This window comes from Carassius carassius, chromosome 43 (genome assembly GCF_963082965.1).
Source record: "Carassius carassius chromosome 43, fCarCar2.1, whole genome shotgun sequence".
Taxonomy (NCBI): Eukaryota; Metazoa; Chordata; class Actinopteri; order Cypriniformes; family Cyprinidae; genus Carassius; species Carassius carassius.
The window spans coordinates 366,169-377,201 of record NC_081797.1 but is presented as its reverse complement, the minus strand read 5'-3'; the positions used below and the strand labels follow the sequence as shown (position 1 = coordinate 377,201).

The following is an 11,033-nucleotide window of genomic DNA, read 5'->3' as shown; positions in this document are numbered from 1 at the left end:
GCTGATGTGATATTGGTTTTATTATAATTCTATTTAACTAGGGGACAACTGACTGTTGACATGAATATAAAGGAACTGAATTATTAAGGAGTAAAGTCAAATTGGGAAGTGCAGTTTTACACAAGATGCATCACTTAAATATTTGTTCTGAATTACTTCAGAAACTATAATCATATGTAGAGAATCACAGCCATATTTAAATGATAAAGTTACTGACTTTGTCAGAAATACACGATGTGTTATAAATCTTTCGGATCCATTTGATAATGAGCCCAAAGTGTCAAGGGTCATGTTATAAAACACAGATTGTAAAGAGTGAGTTTATAGAAAAGCCCACAAGCCTTCCAGTTTCCAACAGTTAAGAGGATATTGATGATCTTGTGCGTTTTATATCAGGGAGAAAAAACACTTTAAATATCCTCTGTGTAAGGAAAAGTGGTCTTATGGTGAAGTGAGAAAACTGGCCAAGCGTTCACCTGTGAACAGCTCTATTTTGTGCAAAATCCTGTTGAAAATGCTGCTAATAATAATGAAACTAAAATGGCACAATGTAAAACAAAAATGTTTAACTGGAATCCTCATCTCTTATCCTTTTCCCCGCTTTTTTAGTTATTATTGCACACCTCACTCACTGACATTTGCTGTTGTTGTTCTCCTCCTTTTTTTCATCTTTTTTTGATCCACTGACAGGAATTATGACTCTGATGTGATATGATTTTTATAAACTCTCTGTGTTAATATTGCAGGAGGAAACAAAATGATTAGCTGTCTAACCCTTCACAATATTTCTGAATCTGCAAAGTTCACTTGCATTACTTGACACACTTCTCAAAAGGTTTTACTGTCAGACCCTGTGTTCCTCTCTTGTGTTGTGTTGTCCTTCCCCACGTACTCAATGTTTATTGTATGCCCTTATTTGGACCTTCCCGTTCCTGTCCTTATTATGTTCCCCGGTTAGCTCCATTTGGTTCCAGCTGTGTCATTAATTATCTTAATTTGCTCCTGTACATTTAAAGTGTGTTCTGCCCCTTGTTTCCTGGCCGGTATTGTACGTCTTACCCTCCTGCTGTGTGTGTGTTCATGCCTGTTCCATTGCTTTTAAAGGAGTCGAGTCTCTTTCATCTCAGTGCTCCTTCATCTCCTGCACAGTAGCAGTGACCATAACATTTACCTGTAAATAAAATATTTGGGCCTTTATAATGGTTAGTGTATTGGTAGCACTAGGCACTACAAATTTATTTAAATACTGTAATCAGGATTTTAAGACATAAAATGAGCAATGGAGTTGGAATACACAATTAACAACCAAACAAAAGTTAAAGGACATATCCAGTAAAGTTCAGTGAAGTGGAGTGCTTAGAAAATCATGACGTCAATGGGAAACTATATTTCCTGGTTCAACATCGTTCCGTTTTCAATGATTCAATGAGAAACCTTCTCTCTGAACCAGATTTGCCAGATTTACAAGAATTATTTCTTATTGGAGAAGAGGAAACCGAGATGTTTTCCAGAAATACATTGGGCAGGGCGTGACTGTCATCTGTAAAACAAATCTCACCTTTAAACAGTACACCAAAGATGATTAAGAACACTGGGTTTTACAGTATGTGAAAAAATGTGTGTGTGTGTGTTTGTGTGTGTGAGAAAGAGAGAGAGAGAGAGACAGAAAGTGTCATTTTCATGTAATTTTCTAAGAATGTGGTATGTTTTCCAGGAAATGTCTTTACGTGTACAAACAGAAATGAAATAATGAGTCCCTGAACAGAGTGGGGTTCAATATTAAAGGTGGCAGTGAGTAGAATACCTTATCATTTCTTTCTGTTATAACATATTATGATATCATAATATATATAGATGTTCCCTTACGAAAAATAACCATGGTATTATTATAGTAAAACTGTAGTAACCCATGTTTTTCTGGCGTGTTGACTACCATTTGTATAACCACAGATTTACTACAAATACCATGGTTAAACTATGGTTAATTTAGCAAAACCATGGTTAATTTGTGGTTACCATGGATTAACTATAATAACAATGGTTTTTTGGTTTTATTTGTAGTAAAACCATGGTTAATTTTCTTAAGGGTTACTCCACTCTAAGTTCTTGGACTCGTCTGGGGCCTATTCAAGTGAAGGTCTACATGTTTGAGATCAATCTAATTAATGCCTGTGAATTAATTTCACTGGGACAGAGTCTCATTATAAATAAAGAAATGCATCTTGAGTTGACAGAAGACTTGTGGCCAGCCACTGAATCTTTCTATTTATAAACATTGTGATTATTTTCTTTTAAAACAGAAACCACTACAGATTTATAATTAACAGATGCAATATTGAGTAAAGAGATTTAGTTGAATATGTGTTGTTGCTTTGCTTTGATTATATCTGTCTACTAAAAGTGCATTAAAAACACGAGATGAAGTAAAACAAAAAGTCAGCTATTCAACTTTAAATAATAAAAGTAAAAGTTAATGAGCCTGTATTTGTTGTTGTCTTGACTGTCCATGATTGTTACATTGATTTAACCAAATTCCCCCAGCTGAAAATGTATTTTCATGGTTTCATTACTCAAGAAAAAAACCTCATACGTCCGCATTTCTGTAAATATATTAACTGATGCTCAACAAACTAGTTTTGAGGAACAAATTGCAGCATGAATCATGTGAATGTCTGGAACAAAAGCTTGTTTGAACAAAAACTTTGCATATGATACTTTCATTTTCATTGAAAGAAAAACATATTGGTGCCAAAATACTATCATTTTCTGTATATTTAGTTACTAACCATAACTAAATTATTTAACATATATTCAGTAAATGCACCTGTGAAAATAAACATTTGGTTTATAAACAGCCCTGTCATTTACATTTAGATGTAAAGAAAATAAAGAATGTAATACATATATATATAGTTTTACACCATTTTAAATCTGTGTGTTTTGCTGAGCAACATCTCCATCTGCTGTTCATTTATCTACACTAGCATCTATTTTACTGCCACTAGTACTTATTTTGGTAACACTTTATTGTAAGGTGTCCTTGTTACACATTGCATACTTAGTATTATAATAACAATAAACTGTGCATAATTAATTACAAGTAACCCTAAAGCAAACCCTAATCCTAACCCCAACCTAGTAAGTACATGTAGTTCTCAGTTCTCACATTACTCAGAACTTAAATGCATTATTATAGTGTAACAAGTACACCTTAAAATATCTAAAACTTATTTTTTAGCTGCTAGTATGTAATGTGTGATAACTTGAAATGGAGAAATGATTAAATATTTAAGAGCCATAAACTGACTTTACTGCAGCAGCATTCACTCTTCAGGCCTTCTGATGATTTCACAGATTGTCCAATGATTATCAGTTTTCATGATTTCAGTACGGCTTTTTGATCCTGTTAATGACCTCTGAATGACCTCAAACAAGCTGCATATTCAGAACAACAATCCCCTGGTTATCTAAATAAGGAGAAGACGAAGAAGATGAAGAAGATGAAGAAGGAGAAATATAGACTTGACAAATATTATTTATAGATTTTTTTTACTTGGCATTTTATTTGTTTATTAAAGTAATGATAAAATCGAAGTCGCCCAATACAATGAATGCCATTTTACAGTTTGGAATGTTTTTTCACAGATATGTTGAGATTTTATTTCGAGTGAAGACTGCTGTTGTATTTTTACATGACTGCTTTATAAGAGCTTGTTTGCAAGTAGGACATACACGTCACAAACTCTTCAGTGAATAAACTGGATGTAACGCTCTTCTCGTATCTGTTGATGATCATCTGAACTGCTCTGATCACAGCATGAAATCAACTCAAGAGCCAAAAAGACAGTCCAAACAAAACAAACAAAGGAAAGGAAGGAAAAGGAAACTCGGAATGCGAGATGACTCGGAGGACAAACAGACAGGAAGAATCTCGGGGGACGAGAATGCTGGACACACGAAGGGTAAGGACTCAAGTGACTGCACCTGGTGCAATTAACAGGAGTGCAATTACTGTGAAGACAGGACCAGACTAGAGGAGTTCTAGTGCCTACGGTGAAGTGCCTAAGAGGAAGTGAGCCCACTAGTGGACACCCAGGGAAACAAAGACTAGACAGCGTGACATTACCCCCTCGTCCACGGTAAAGCCCTGCATTTCAGCCCGAGCCCGACGGGCCCCGACTTATTTATGCCCCTAGGGCCGGGCTTCGGGCCAATTTTCACGTTATAGCTCACATGCGGGCCGGGCCTCGGGCCTTTTTTGGGTTATCCTTCTATTTATATTTTTAGACATTAATAAAAAAAAAAAAGAGAAGTTGACGTCGATGATAGAAAAACAAACCTAGACATTTCATAACCTCATAACTTTCATAATCTGATTATTCAACCCGTTATAATTACACTGACATACTGACATGACAGTCTCACGCACGCTTTTCCGTCAGCGCGACCCACGATTATACTTCACTTATATCCACTTACTGTAGTAGTTGCTATTATAGGCCTCTAAATTAATGTATTAATCATAGCCTAGTTGGCCAACTAATAATTATAAAATGATGATTCATGCAGCGGCGAGCATTTCTGTGTCTGCACCTGTTGTTGCGGGCCACGCAGCAAAGAAGAGAGCGCTGGCCGAGTTTAAAAACATTGTGGAGCAGGACGAGGATGACGACAATGAAGTACAGCAATACATGCGCCTCAATCACAACATGGAAGGTGATGGACGAGATGTGCTGCTATAGTGGAAACAGCACGAGACTGTCAAGACTGGCTCGCTCTGTGTTTAGTGTCCCGTCGGCAGCAGTGAACGTGTCTTCAGCGCAGCGGGAAGAGTGATGGAAGAGAGGACTGGGTTAACACCTTCCACTCTGGATGCTATTCTTTTTCTCCATGATGCTCTGTAAGAGACTGTTCCAACTTTTCATTTGACTGGACTTTATTTTCGTTTAACTGTTGGAAACTAATGGAAAAAAGAATGGACATGTTCTGTGGTGCATTTTTGAGGTAAGATAACCTGCAAGTTTGTTTTTAATTAATTTAATTTGTTTAGATTGTAGGCTATTTCTCATTTCGTTTGTGAGCGCTGTTGCGAGCCTGCCTCAGTATTTCAATTTTTTTTATTTTACTCACTGTGGTTTAATAAATAAACATATATTAAACTAACTGTCTGTGTGATATGCTTGAAGTGTTTTATATCTATGGATTTTATTGTAGCCAAGTAAAGTATTAGCGTTAATTTGAGAGGCTTAATTGATTAAATATGTTTTAGGCTACTCGCTGTCGGCTCGGCTGATTAACGTAAATCTTCATTTTAAAAAAAATTTCTAAATTACCTTGATAAAGAAAAGAAAAGAAACATAACACAAAATTGACCCCTTTTTAATTGTTGCAAATAGGGCAGGCTTCTGTTGTGTAATAAAATAAATAAATAAATAAATAAAAACACAGGCTCGTGTCGGACTCGGGCTGATAATTCTGATGAGCTGTCGGACACGGGTCGGGCTCGGGCCTAGATTTGAGGCCCGTGCAGGGCTCTACTCCACGGAGCAGCTGCCAGATGCTCCACCCGAACCCAAGGAAAAACCAAAACACACAAAGAGACCAGGAGGGAGGTGGAGTGGCGGAGGACCAGGGGGAGGGACGGAGGGCCAGGTAAAATGGGGAAACAGAGACAAGAGAAGTGCAACAGAAAACAAGGGTCCATGAGGGTGGTGGACCGGCGGAGGATCAGGGGGAGGGACGGAGGGCCAGGTCCATAGTAGGAAACAGAAAGAAAGACACAGACAGAAGAACAACAAAAAATAAACACAAAAACACAAGTCCAAGAAGGACATCACGTGACGCCCACTAGGGCAGAGCAGAAGACCACCACGTCCGTGTGGTCAAACCAGACGCCCCCAAGGGCGGAGCAGAAGGGTAGCCTCCGTGGCCACAACAGGAACCGTCTGGTGCTCAGAGAGTTTGACTGAGACATGACGAGTCTCTGGAAGTTCCGCAGAGGTGAGGAGAGACTCTGGTAGTTCATCAGAGAACTTTCATTTTTTTCAGATACACCAGCCTTAGTTCTGACAGATTTCCGTCTCCTGTCCATGAGAAAAACAGGATCACAGATGACCAATGGCCTTTCTATATGAATTATTAATTTAAAGGACTTATTTGTGCAAAGAAGACCTCATCTTGTGTGGCTAACAGAGTTAAAATGGTAAAATAACACCAAAGTATTAATTTAGCTTGTCTATAATTAAAATCAGAGAAAAGGCAATGCACACTTTGCATGTTTCTTCAGTGATTAGAAGACGATGCTGAAGACAACATCAGAACAGATCTACTGCTCCTAACTGCAGGCTTTCTGTGGCTCTTAAGAATTCTTAGCTCTCCCTTCCACAAAATACAACCTAAAAAAGTTTAAATTGGAGTAGAAACTCTTAAATTCATAAAGTCATGATATTAAATGTTGCCTGAACTGCAAAAAAAAAAAAAAAAAAACTAAATAAATAAAAAAAGTTTATTCTCCAATAAATCTATCTTGAGTTAAGGATCTTTACGTTTGAGCTCCGTCACTATATTCTTTTCATTGACTATTTTTAACTCAAAAAACAATTGTATACATCATCGTTTCCGTTTATATAACGTGTGAATATATCCTCTATTGTATTCTACAACAAAAACAATCAGAGCGCCTCGCTATCACTAGTTTTATTTTGATCTCCCGGGTCCGCTATTAGCTTTTAGCCCGTTAGCATCAGCGGCGTGGTTGCAGCTAACTGCGCTAACATTGCTAATACTCTATTCACACACATTACCACTGCTGTACTCACTGTTACTTGCTTTAATGGCGGATGAATGTCTCCACTCTGTGCAGCTCGAGCTCGAGGCCGTGGGAAAGCAGATTCGCGACCTGGAGGTGAGGCAGGCCCAGCTGAGAGAGCGGAGAACCGCGCTGGAATCATCCCGGGCTGACGCTCACAAGTCCGGGGTAAGTATACAGCGTGCTGCTAACAGTCCCATCACGTCTACTCCGTGTGTTTCTCTGCACAGGCCCGGTGCACCCAGGACGCGATCTTCCCAGATGTCCTTCACTGCGACGCCGGGACACCACGGACCCTGGGTGCATCCACAGCGGAGGACGTGAGCCGGGTCCCGGGCGACGACTTCTCCCCCTCCTGCCTTTGACATCTCCATCCGGAACCGCTTCGCTGCCCTCCGCGAGACAGGACGCGACGCTGTGATCATCGGAGACTCCATCGTCCGACACGTAAGTGCTACGTTAGCCGAAGGTAAAGTGCACACTCATTGTTTGCCTGGTGCTCGTGTTCTCGATGTTTCTGCGCAGATACCCGCGATCCTGAAGGTCGACGAGAGCCCCAGAGCGGTCGTGCTTCCCGCCGGGGTTAACGACACCACGCTGCGGCAGACGGAGACGCTGAAGAGGGACTTCAGCAGCCTGATCGAGACGGTTCGCAGCATGACGCCCGCGGCGACGATCGTCGTGTCAGGACCACTGCCCACGTATCGACGAGGACACGAAAGGTTCAGTAGACTTTTTGCTTTAAATGAATGGTTGTTGTCATGGTGTAAAGAACAGAAACTGCTATTTGTTAATAACTGGAATCTTTTCTGGGAGCGTCCTAGGCTGTTTCGCGCTGATGGATTACACCCCAGCAGAATCGGAGCGGAGCTGCTCTCTGACAACATCTCCAGGACACTTCGCTCCTTGTGACTAGTAAGACAATTCTCTAATAACTATTATGATGAGTTTTGTTCCACCCGCTTAAATGATAAAAGTACTTGTGCTGTAAAAACTATTAAGACTGTGTCTGTTCCCCGAATAGTGAGGTCAAAATATAAAGTAGGATCTAGAAAAAATCTTATCGTAATTAAACCAGAAAAATGTAAAGTAAATGAACAAAAACTATTTTTAAAGTTTGGGCTCATAAATATTTGATCACTCACACCCAAAGCAGTTATTGTAAATGAAATGATCACAGAAAATAGTTTTGATGTACTCTGCTTGACTGAAACCTGGCTAAAACCAAATGATTATTTTGGTCTAAATGAGTCTACTCCACCAAACTACTGTTATAAGCATGAGCCCCGTCAGACTGGTCAATAATATATAGTGATATTCTCAATGTTACCCAGAAAACAGGATACAGGTTTAACTCTTTTGAAATACTTCTGCTAAATGTTACACTGTCAGACATGCAAAAGAAATCTAATGTATCTCTTGCTCTAGCTACTGTGTATAGACCACCAGGGCCGTATACAGAATTCCTAAAAGAATTTGCAGATTTCCTCTCAGACCTTCTAGTTACAGTTGATAAGGCACTAATCATGGGAGATTTTAATATTCACGTTGATAATGCAAATGATACATTAGGACTTGCGTTTACTGACCTAATAAACTCCTTTGGAGTCAAGCAAAATGTCACCGGGCCACTCATCGTTTTAATCATACACTAGATCTAATTATATCGCATGGAATCGATCTTACTGCTATAGATATTGTACCCCAAAGTGATGATATTACAGACCATTTCCTTGTATCGTGCATGCTGCGTATAACTGATATTAACTATATGTCTCAGCGTTACCGTCTGGGCAGAACTATTGTTCCAGCCACCAAAGAAAGATTCGCAAATAACCTGCCTGATCTATCTCAACTGCTATTTGTACCCAAAAATACACATGAATTAGACGAAATTACTGACAACATGGGCACTATTTTATCTAATACATTAGAAGCTGTTGCCTCCATCAAATTGAAAAAGGTTAGAGAAAAACGTACTGTGCCATGGTATAACAGTAATACTCACTCTCTCAAGAAAGTAACTCGTAGTCTTGAACGCAAATGGAGAAAAACTAACTTGGAAGTTTTTAGAATTGCATGGAAAAACAGTATGTCCAGCTATAGACAGGCTCTAAAAACTGCTAGGGCAGAGCATATCCACAAACTCATAGAAAATAACCAAAACAATCCAAGGTTTTTATTTAGCACAGTGGCTAAATTAACAAATTACCAGACGCCACCTGATTCAAATATTCCACCAACGTTAAATAGTAATGACTTTATGAATTTCTTCACTGATAAAATAGATAACATTAGAAATACAATAGCGAATGTAGATTCTACAGCGTCTAACACTTCAGTTTCATCCATCGCACCCAAAGATAAACTGCAGTGCTTAATATAGGACAGGAAGAGCTAAATAAACTTATCACTGTATCTAAACCAACAACATGTTTATTAGATCCTGTACCCACTAAATTACTAAAAGAGCTGTTACCTGTAGCCGAAGAACCGCTTCTCAATATCATTAACTCGTCGTTATCTTTAGGTCACGTCCCAAAACCATTCAAGCTGGCGGTTATCAAGCCTCTTATTAAGAAACCAAAACTAGATCCTAGTGTACTGGCAAATTATAGGCCTATTTCAAATCTTCCATTTATGTCTAAAATTTTAGAAAAAGTTGTGTCTGCTCAATTGAGCACCTTCCGGCACAAAAATGATCTGTATGAAGAATTTCAGTCAGGTTTTAGGCCCCACCATAGCACAGAAACTGCACTTGTTAAAATTACAAATGACCTGCTTCTTGCGTCAGATCAAGGCTGCATCTCATTTCTAGTCTTACTTGATCTTAGTGCTGCGTTCGACACCATAGATCATGACATACTCATAGATCGATTACAAAACTATACAGGTATTCAAGGGCAGGCTCTAAGATGGTTTAGATCCTACCTGTCCGATCGCTACCATTTTGTTTACTTAAATGGGGTGTCATCTCATTTATCATCAGTAAAATATGGAGTGCCACAAGGATCCGTCCTAGGTCCCCTTCTATTTTCAATATTCATGTTGCCCCTTGGTAATATTATTAGAAAATACGGAATAAGCTTCCACTGTTATGCTGATGATACTCAGCTATATATCTCAACGAGACCAGATGAAACTTCCCAATTATCTAAGCTAACAGAGTGTGTTAAAAATGTAAAAGATTGGATGACAAATAATTTTCTCCAATTAAATTCGGATAAGACAGAGATATTAATTATTGGACCAAAAAACACCACACAGAATCTTGTAGATTACAATCTGCAACTAGACGGATGTACTGTTACTTCCTCTACAGTCAGAAATCTGGGTGTTATATTAGACAGCAATTTGTCTTTTGAAAATCATATTTCCAATGTTACAAAAACTGCATTCTTCCATCTTAGAAACATTGCCAAGCTACGAAACATGTTATCTGTTTCTGATGCAGAAAAGCTAGTTCATGCATTCATGACCTCTAGACTGGACTATTGTAATGCACTTCTAGGTGGTTGTCCTGCTTCGTCAATAAACAAGCTACAGGTAGTCCAAAATGCAGCGGCTAGAGTCCTTACCAGGTCAAGAAAATATGATCATATTACCCCAATTTTACAGTCTCTGCACTGGCTACCTATTAAGTTCCGTATCAGTTACAAATTATCATTACTTACCTATAAGGCCCTAAATGGTTTAGCTCCTGCGTACCTAACTAGCCTTCTACCACGCTACAACCCATCACGCTCCCTAAGGTCACAAAACGCTGGACTTTTGGTAGTTCCTAGGATAGCAAAGTCCACTTAAGGAGGTAGAGCTTTTTCACATTTGGCTCCCAAACTCTGGAATAGCCTTCCTGATAATGTTCGGGGTTCAGACACACTCTCTCTGTTTAAATCTAGATTAAAAACGCATCTCTTTCGCCAAGCATTCGAATAATGTATCTCTTAAATTGTGAGTGTAGTTGCATCTGCATTTTTATTCTTTAGCTTGGGTTAAACTAATTTTACTTTGTTGGATCAGCAGCTATGCTAATGATGTCTCTGTTTGTTTCTCTGTTTCTGCTGGGATCTTCATCCCGTGGTAACTAGGATTTACACAAGCTCCAGTCTGGATCCAGAACACCTGAGAAGAGATGATGCTGACCCTCAGAGGACCCCAGATGATGCTAACCTTGAATCAACAAACAGAACTAACAATTATTGCTACATGTGTGACTGCATCATAT

The 11,033-nt window shown here is 39.0% G+C and overlaps 1 long non-coding RNA gene across 1 annotated transcript in view; it reads left to right on the top strand.

Moving 5' to 3' along the window:
* LOC132124901 (uncharacterized) overlaps positions 1–11,033 on the top strand; it is a 326,429-nt gene extending 315,396 nt beyond the window's left edge. The window contains exons 2-3 of the long non-coding RNA XR_009426809.1: positions 6,863–7,723; positions 10,897–11,033. This is a non-coding gene — a long non-coding RNA (uncharacterized LOC132124901). The remainder of the gene's footprint in view (positions 1–6,862; positions 7,724–10,896) is intronic.